The sequence below is a fragment of the Prunus dulcis genome, chromosome 2, assembly GCF_902201215.1.
Source record: "Prunus dulcis chromosome 2, ALMONDv2, whole genome shotgun sequence".
Lineage (NCBI taxonomy): Eukaryota > Viridiplantae > Streptophyta > Magnoliopsida > Rosales > Rosaceae > Prunus > Prunus dulcis.
Genome location: NC_047651.1, coordinates 2,049,046 through 2,058,180, shown reverse-complemented (window position 1 = coordinate 2,058,180; position 9,135 = coordinate 2,049,046). Strand labels below are relative to the sequence as shown.

Below are 9,135 nucleotides of genomic sequence, written 5' to 3'. Positions count from 1 at the left end.
ATGAATTCCAAATCAAAGTTACAAGCAGCTAATACATTTTGTGATATCTTTCCATGACGATTACGATAACTGCTTACATCTCGTCTCCTCACCATTGCCGGAATGTGTGTACCATCAATAGCTCCAATGCAATTCTAAAATTATTCATATATCACAATAACCATATTATGAAAAATATATTATAATAACAATATTATTATAATTAGATAATTATCACATACCTTGAAATAAGGGTAAAACCTTGTGCTTTCCCTTATTTTAGATGGCACAGCCGGTCCTGGTTTAGCCATCCAATCAAATGCTATTGAATTCAAGGCCTTCAAAATCTTGTGAAAATTTTCACTTGCAGCAAATTGTGATCGACCAAATGTATTATGAATGACACAATATCGAGTATTTGGCGGACGATTTGTAGGAATGATGCAAGCATTTCTTCAACACAAATAAATCTTGTATCCTCCAAAAGTGTTTTTTCTCTAAGAATTGTGCATAACTTCCGGAATACATCTGGATACATTCTATATACTTGTCGGAAGATTGCAGGATCATCGTTCAATGCTTGATGTATATAGTCATATCCATTGCTAGTAATTCGTCGTCGAATTAATGGACGTTCAATATATTCACCACACATTATACTTCAGAAACTGATTTAGCACATGCATTACTGCATAAATTGCCATCACTGAATTGTAAATGGCTTCATAAAATTCATCATCTATTTCTTCATCATCTATATCTTCGTCATCCATTTCTTCTTCCTCTATGTCATTACCTTCATATATGTTCGGTTGTGACATTATGCGTATATAAAAAAATATACGAGACTGCAAAACAATAAAAAGAAGAAAATAGTACACATTACAATATAATAATTGCATAAAAAAGTGAAAGCAAAGAAGGAAGATATTGATGACATAAAAAAGTAAAAGCAAAGAAAGAAGGAATATTCTCTACTCCGGTAGTATTGTAACTAATAAATTGGGTTCCAATTTCAAGGTCTGTATATGGAGCCAATTCTGCTGAGCACAATATAAACAGGAAGGACAAAACAATATGTATGGGGCCATGACACAATAAAGTGGGATCAAAACAGGAAGGATCCGAAATCAACAAAGGTAATAAGGCCATGACAAATAATTAATTCAAACCATCTAAAATGGTGCAAATGCCAATTTTGAATAACAAAATACCATATTCAAGTTTCATTGGAAGGCTATCGTATCAGGTAATAAGTTAGAAGAATCAAGAAAGAGACAGTATGATTATAAGTTTTAAACCACTTATTCAAGAAGGAGACAATATATTCAAGTTTTAAACCGTCGACATTTTGTTATATTGCTTCTTAAACCACTTCATTCGGCTCAAATAATGATTATAAGTTTTAGGGAACTTAATTTTCGCATTAAGACGAGGAAGTATCACTCTTTCTACATTTTGCTTGCTAAGTGACCTCTTAGCATCACGCTATCCACTATTGATAGCATCCACCAAGAGATGCAATAACTCATTGGTATCGTCCATGGTCCAAGATTCATAGTTCTCTTTCTCTTTGCCCTTTCCTTTGTTATTTCCTTGTTGTGAATCCCCCATTAAATTACTACTACAACATATGTAAGAAATTTATTAGTTATTTCACAAGAATACATATCATACCAAACAAGAAAACAAAAGAAAAGAATTTCACTCATGTTTCCTATTTTCTATTTCCTTTCTAACTTTGATAAACATTAATGACAAATCAGTTGATAAATAATAATTGTCCATGTGTATGTGTGTCGGGTGTTATATCCATAAACGAAAACTGTTGTTATCAATTTTTTTAACTGTTGTTATATTCCTAAACGAAAAAAATTGCTTCCAGGTACAACAATAATAAGCATATTGATTTCCACTAACTGCTTATTTTATTTCATTCTTGAGTGCTATTTTATTATTAAAGTCATTGAAGAAATACAAACTGTTATATATATTAGTTGGATACCAAGAATGAAAAGGACTTCTGGAAAGTGTGTGTCCACATGTATTAAACCTAATTGTTACAGACAACAAACGGAAGATGCCAAAATCTAAAGTCTTCTCGTTGCAAGATGTCAGCATGGTTAATGGAAGTAGAAGTCTATAAAGTCAATCTCTTGGTCCTCGATACAGTTATAGAAAACGAATACAAAAATTTACCAGCAAAGAAAAAAACAAAGACAAAAACAAGACACAACATATAAACAATTTTTCTGTTCTGTACATAAAAACAGAAAGACGCCAATTGTTACAGACAATAAACGCAAGAAGACATAGCACAGACCATATACAAGCATGGCATATATTTGATACATACAATAAACGCAAGAAGACATAGCACGAGAAGGAAGCAATACCTTATTCACAAAGAACTGTTCATTTTCTCCTCGCAGAGAGAAAAAAATCTCACATGAAAAGTCTAATGGGTTATGGTGAGATTTTTTTTAGGGTTTGGTATTTATACCTCCCACTAAAAAGTCACACAAATTCCTTCTTTAAAAAAAATCTTTTGAAATTAACAAGTTTTTGAATACCAAAAGACTTTTTGTTACTTGTTTAAAGTCTTGATTGAATACCATTAGATTTGGACACCCTCACCACAAGACTTGTTTAGATTATTTAAAAGTCTTAATTGAATACCACAAGACTTATTTATCCCAAAATAGTCTTTTAAAATCCTAATTGAATACACCCCTCTAAGTGCGCTCTATTTCATGTTGGTTTTCAAGGCCGAGGGCTTTTGGGCCCTTGGTCCGTACAGCGTAAGTGGTGTCCGAATGAGAAATTCTCTAGGCACCCAAAAATGTTCTACTTTTTATTTAGGACAAACTACATAAAACCCCCCCAATTTATATGGTCATTTTTAAGTTGATACCCGATTTTATGGAGATTTACCAGTACATACTCAACCTCATGGGAATCCTACAATTTCCTCATTCCGTTAGCCAAACTGTTAGTAAGTCTGTTAAATGCTGATGTGTCAAAAGTGGGATCCATTTTTTGATGACGTGGACTTCCACAAGGACCAAAAATTAATAAATAAATTATTTTACTGTTTAAATTATTTTAAAAAAATCTCTCTCTCTCTCTCTCTCTCTCTCTCTCTCTCTCTCTCTCTCTCTCTCTCTCTCTCTCTCAGAACTCAAAACCATCCCAGCCATAACCTCACCCCCATCTCCAGCCATCATCGTCGCAACTCAAGAACCCAGCCCCCCCACAATCCACGAGCCAAGCCTCACAAGCCGTCTTTGTACCAATTACATAATCAATCACCTCATCAGAGAGAGTTGTAAGGAGCAAACTTAGTAACACCGTATCAATTTTAAGCCACTCCTGATAAGCTACAGTAATTTGAGAGGAAACACCCCCTGTAGCAAGAAGTTCAAATTTGGGAGGAAAAACAATAGAGCCATCAAAATACCCAAATAAATTGAATCCCTGCAGAACTGATTCAATATGACATCTCCATTTCATGAAATCAGCATCACTCAATTGAATAGTAATCAAGCCGAGAAGACCTCAATTTTGATTGAAGAGGAAGACGCCATTGTTGAGTTTAGAAGAAGGGCATAAAAAATTAAAAAAAAAATTAGAGTTTTCAGACAGAAATTAAGAGCGCAAAAATTAAAGAGGAATATGAAGAAATCAAAGAAGAAGAAGAAGAAGAAGAACTGAAGTTACAAAAGAATGCAAAGCGAAAAATTAGGAATGGATCGAAAGTGGAAGAACTAGAACACGGGGAGTGGCTAGATAATCCTTACTATTTTCATAGTAGAGGTTATCTTAGCCCGTCTCACTTGCTTTCTGTACTGCATAAGGGCCATAAGGGCATAAGCGAAGTTAAGGGATTTCCTTCTCAAAATTGCGGCTGAGGTGTTTTCTTCAAAAGCCGCGGTGCCTTCTCAAAAATATGTCCGGGCACTTCCTTTTGCAAAAATGGCCAGGCACTTCCCTTTGCAAAAGTGGTCGGGCATATCCTTGCAAAAGTGGTTAGGTGTATCCTTTGCAAAATTGGCCGAATGCTTCCTTTTGAAAAGTTAGGCTCGGCACTCCTTAAATACCTTGATCGGCCACTCTTTTTACAAAAAGCTGGGCCAGGGCGGATTTTCTCCTTAGGCACTTTGGCGCCCTCCTCGCAACACTTAGGCAAGCAAAGTTGGGCTGAGGGAGTTGAAGTTCAACGGGAGGTATTTCCACCGGGGGAGTTGGAGTTCGGAGGGAGGTATGTCCGCCAAGTTCTCAATATTCAAATATTTGAGAACTCAAATACAGTCCAACGTAGGGCCAAGCCTAACATCCAAATATTTGGAGTTCCCATACACCCATCTTGGTGGATGGTCAGCAAACTCTAGAATTCTAAAAACTTAAGGGGCACGAGGTTCTACTAGATGTCAAGATGAAATCTCCTAGGTCACGACCCAAGCCACGATTTCACGCCTAAGATTTTCGGAGGTCAATGTGCATGTGACTTAGGCCTCATAAGGAAACAAATCAAGGAGATTGTTGACAGTTTAGCGTATTCCAAAAAAAAAGAGAATCAAGCAATCAGAATAATTCCACTAATGTGATCCCAAGGATTCAAGGGGCTTCAAAAGGAAAGAATTTTAAAAGAATTGATATTTGGCCATTCATTGGCCAGCCCATGGGCCAACAGACGCCTTATATAAACTTCACCAAACGAAGGCAGAAGACACAACATCAGACAAACAAACCTTTTTTGTCTCGCACTTTTCTTTTCCTACACTTAGGATTTTATTTTCAAGCACTTAGTGTAGCAAGTTCTTCTTTTTTCTAGTGTAAATTTACTTTCTTGCAATTTAAATTATCTTGTCCTTCAAATTCAAGTCTATTTCAATTGCTTTATTTTTCATTGTTATTGAATTTTCATTAAATTTAAATTCAAGTTTAATTTACTTTATCGTTCTTATTTCGTTCTTCTTTATTTATCCCTTTGATCTATTTTATTACACTTTTATTCTCGTCTTTACATTTTACTTGTAATAATCCAAAACCGTAATTAATATTTAATTAGTAATTTATTAAGAAGAAAAGACAATTTTGCCCTTGAAATAATTTATTAAAGAAAAGTAGACTTTTTAACCGAGAAGGAATTTGACACTTTCACACACACCGTTGCGCAGAGCACGATGAAACGAGTTCGTAGACACGAAGTGGGCTCGAATTGGAGCTTTAACGAAGGAAATACGGTTAAAATACTATGAGGGACAAAACGGTAATTTGAAAAAAAATCAGATTTTACAAAACCTCATCCTCTCTCTCTCTCTCTCTCTCTCTGCGACAAAACACCCCCCGATCGGATTTTACGGCGCCATCGCCACCACCGACCACTGCTCAAGCCGAGATGGGACCCGATCGAACCGCCGTCGCTCCCTCGTCCTTTCCCGACCAGCCCCGCCCTTGGAACCGTCGGATTCTGTCAGAAAGAGCTTGGAATCGTGTCGGTTTTGACAAAAATATCGTCGGCTGCGCTCGTCGTCCGGCCACCATTTACGACGATCCAGGTATGGAATCTGAACCTCTCAAGCTGTTTTAGCTGCTGGTTGGGTAGGATTGGAACGATTTCTAGCCTAGATAAATCAAACCATGATCCAAAATTCCACCGATTTTGAGTTTGAAATTCCGAACATTTCCGGCCAGTTTTTGGGATAGATCCAGAACAAAAGTGGCTCCAAATAGGATGTTATACCTAGGGTAGGAGTTTGGAGCCGTGGTTTTGAGATTTTCCGGCGATATGTAATCTCTTTGGGCACCTAGCGTTACCGGCGCTTGTGGCGGCGCATGGGCCAGGGTAGTGAAGTTGCACTGTGTCTCGATGAGATCCTTAGGTTGTCACGAGCGCGTAGGAATTCGCGAATCTCAATTTGGATACCGTTTGAGCCTCGAACGGATTGTTTCATATTGTGCGATTTTCGGGTTCAATATTGTTGAGGCGTTGGATTGTAATCTTTTTTAGATATGTTACTCTAGAAAATTTTAGAATCGTTTAGGATTCGACAGATCGTGAATTAGAGTCCCGGATACTCCGAAATCATGAACCCTAGGGCTAAGGTTTAGAAATTGTGCGATTGTACAATCGTGATCAATCCGACTGTCCGATCGAGACCAAACCCCCGGGACATGTGTCCTAGGTATATTGACACTTCTAGAGGCTTCTGGATGATAATTTTTTTGGTCATGGACCCGCGAGGCCCCGAGTTGACTTTTTGGGACTTTAGTGCTTTTTGAGTACCAAGATACTACTAAACTATTCCAAGTGGAAGGAAAGCTTTTATGGCCATAGGAACAACTTTAATCTGACGCACATACTTCTAGGAGCCGGGATCAGGGTTTTTAAATTAATACTATATTGTATTAATAGAATATTATGGTAATTGAATCAGGCACCCGAGCACTAATTGACCCGCATGAGGGACCTTCAAAAGGTCCAGCGAGCACGGACCATCTGTGAGTGGACTCTTTGTTTTTATAAATGAATTTAAGCAGTTTAGTTACAGTATTTGATCTTGAATAAGTTTTATTCAAGGACTAGTGTTTTAGAAGCTGTTATATGCTTTTAAATAATTTGTTTTGCATGTTGCCGAATGGAATATCATTGAAAGGATACTTGAAAAGAAATCCTAGTAATTATTAGATAAATGGCAGTAAGTTTTAGCGTTTACAGAAATTCAGTTATTCAGTAGATTTTCGTCAAAAACTTTATATTTTCCTAAACCACTTTGTACCCAGATATACAAACGTTGCCTTCAGTAAATAAGTTGCCTTCATATCAAATATTGCCTTCGGATTTTATTGGTAGCCTTTGGCTTAGTCAGCATGCTTGACAGTTGCCCCACTAGTTCTATGGTACCCGAACTCGTGTGGAGCGAGTAATGCGGATCAGGCTGACTACAGTCCCTTAAATCCTGCTAGTTGCTGTTCAGACTGGCCTTGTGTCACTGAGACCTGCGAGTACGTGTCACCCATGGTGATGCAAGGAATTGACGGATATTAAGAATTGACGGAAATAAGGGGTACACCTAGGTGGTAGTTTTAAACTGTTTTCAATGCCTTAAGAAATTAATGTTGACCATGAGTATGATTGGCTTATATGCATGTATAATTATATGAGTGCATTGATTTCAATAATAAAGAGAATAATGTAGTTTGTATAACTGTTTTTACAGTGGGATTAGTATGTTCATATGCCATTTTCTAAACCACCGGGCCGTTTTCCACCTTCCGCGCTTTCTTTTTTGATGTAGGACTTTTTGTTTTGTAAAAGGATTGACTCCTTTGTAAATTCTTAGTAGTCGCTCTGATAATTTGCCCTAGAATGAGAATGTAACTGTTGGAATATATATATACGTATGCTGACAGTTGGTTGTGTATATATGCTTGTTTGGCAGGTGTAAATATTTTGGTATTGATCCAATTTACTAAGGAGACTCTGCTGATTTTTCGGTAGGAGTCAACCTTGTTATTTTATCGTGCTTAGTAGGGAAGGGCAATTAGGTCATTCGTGCCCGACATCCGCCAGGTGTCGGACACGCACAGGGTCCAACTCGGATTCTTTGGGTTGGGTCTTGTCATTACACACTTTACTTTACGCATTTATCTTTAAATTATATTTAAATTTAAGCACCTTTACTTTACGCACTTATTCTTTATTTCATTACGTTTTACCTTCAATCTTTATCTCCACCCACTCCACATAATTTGGTTGCTCTTATTCTTTATTTCATTACGTTTTACCTTCAATCTTTATCTCCACCCACTCCACATAATTTGGTTGCTCACATAAAGCCTTGAGCCCGAGGTAGTGAAAGAACCTAGGCCGTGAGGAGGTTCCTTGCTCGGTCGAACAATCGTTTGATTAAAGTCTGATCTCGAACGCAACATATCCATCTACTCACATTCAATTCAAGTCTAAATTCTTGGCTTGGTGGTGGCACGCCCCGCACTCAAAAGAAGAAGGAAACACCAGTGGTTAAGAGTAAGCAAGTTGTCTTCATTCAACATATTTATGGTTAAAGCGAGATTGCCGCCCAATAAAAATATAGGCGAAACGAACAATGATAAGATCCAGTTAGAAAAGGAAATCCAATTAGAGATAAGCTTCCCGTGAGCATCATGGCATAGGTAAAAGGGACACTAAGCTCAATTTCCTGAGTTGCAGCGAGGCTGGGTTCGTGGATTGTGGGGTGGCTGGGGTTGCGATGGGGTTGGGATGGTTCTGGGTTCTTTGTGAGAGAGAGATATATATATATATATATTTAAACAGTAAAATAATTTTTCAGTAATTTTTGGTTTACGTGGAAGTCCACGTCATCAAAAAAGGGTCCCACTTTTGACACGTCAACATTTAACAGACTCACTAACAGTTTGGCTAATGGAGAGGGGCAAATTGTAGGGTTTCCGTGAGGTTGAGTATATATTGGTATATGTCTCTAAAATCGGGTATGAACTTGAAAATGACCTTATAGGTTGGGTAGTTTGTCGTTTTATTTATTTATTATTACTAGAAATACAAAGTATATTACTATGGAAAAAAAAAAAAAAAAGTCCCAACGGATATTAAAACCAAAAAACTAAAGGCCCGTTGATAACTAATTTTATTTTAGTTTTTAGTTTTCATTTTTTGTGCCAGAGTATAGAAGAAAATGAGACTGAAGATGAGATTGAGAGAGAAGATGAGAGGGGAGGATGAGAAGAAGTAGTAACTAAAGTGAAAATAAAAATTAAAAACTGAAATATATTTGAAATTGTTTTCACTTTTGTTACTTTTCTCTCCCATCGTACCCTCTCGTCTTCTCTCTCAATCTCATCCTAACTCTCATTTTCTTTTATACTCTAATACAAAAAAGAAAAACTAAAAACTAAAGATGAAATGGTTATCAAACGAACCTTAAAATTTTAATCAATATGACACAGGATAAGGGAAGTACCCAAATACAAATATGACGAAGAGTATGTCTTAAATTTACTAGAACGTCTGCTACCATAATGATTTCTCGAAGATTATGTGTGATTCTAACTACTTAAAAGTTGGAAAAATGAACTTAAGTTCTTAGAGCAGATCCAGCAAGGAGCTGAGCCCAAGGCTGGGGGAAGAAAAAA

At 37.0% G+C, this 9,135-nt stretch overlaps 1 pseudogene; it reads right to left on the bottom strand.

Annotated features, from left to right (window-relative positions):
* The window catches only part of LOC117617371, a 938-nt pseudogene extending 648 nt beyond the window's left edge, over positions 1-290 (bottom strand).
* Positions 291-9,135: the final 8,845 nt, after the last annotated feature.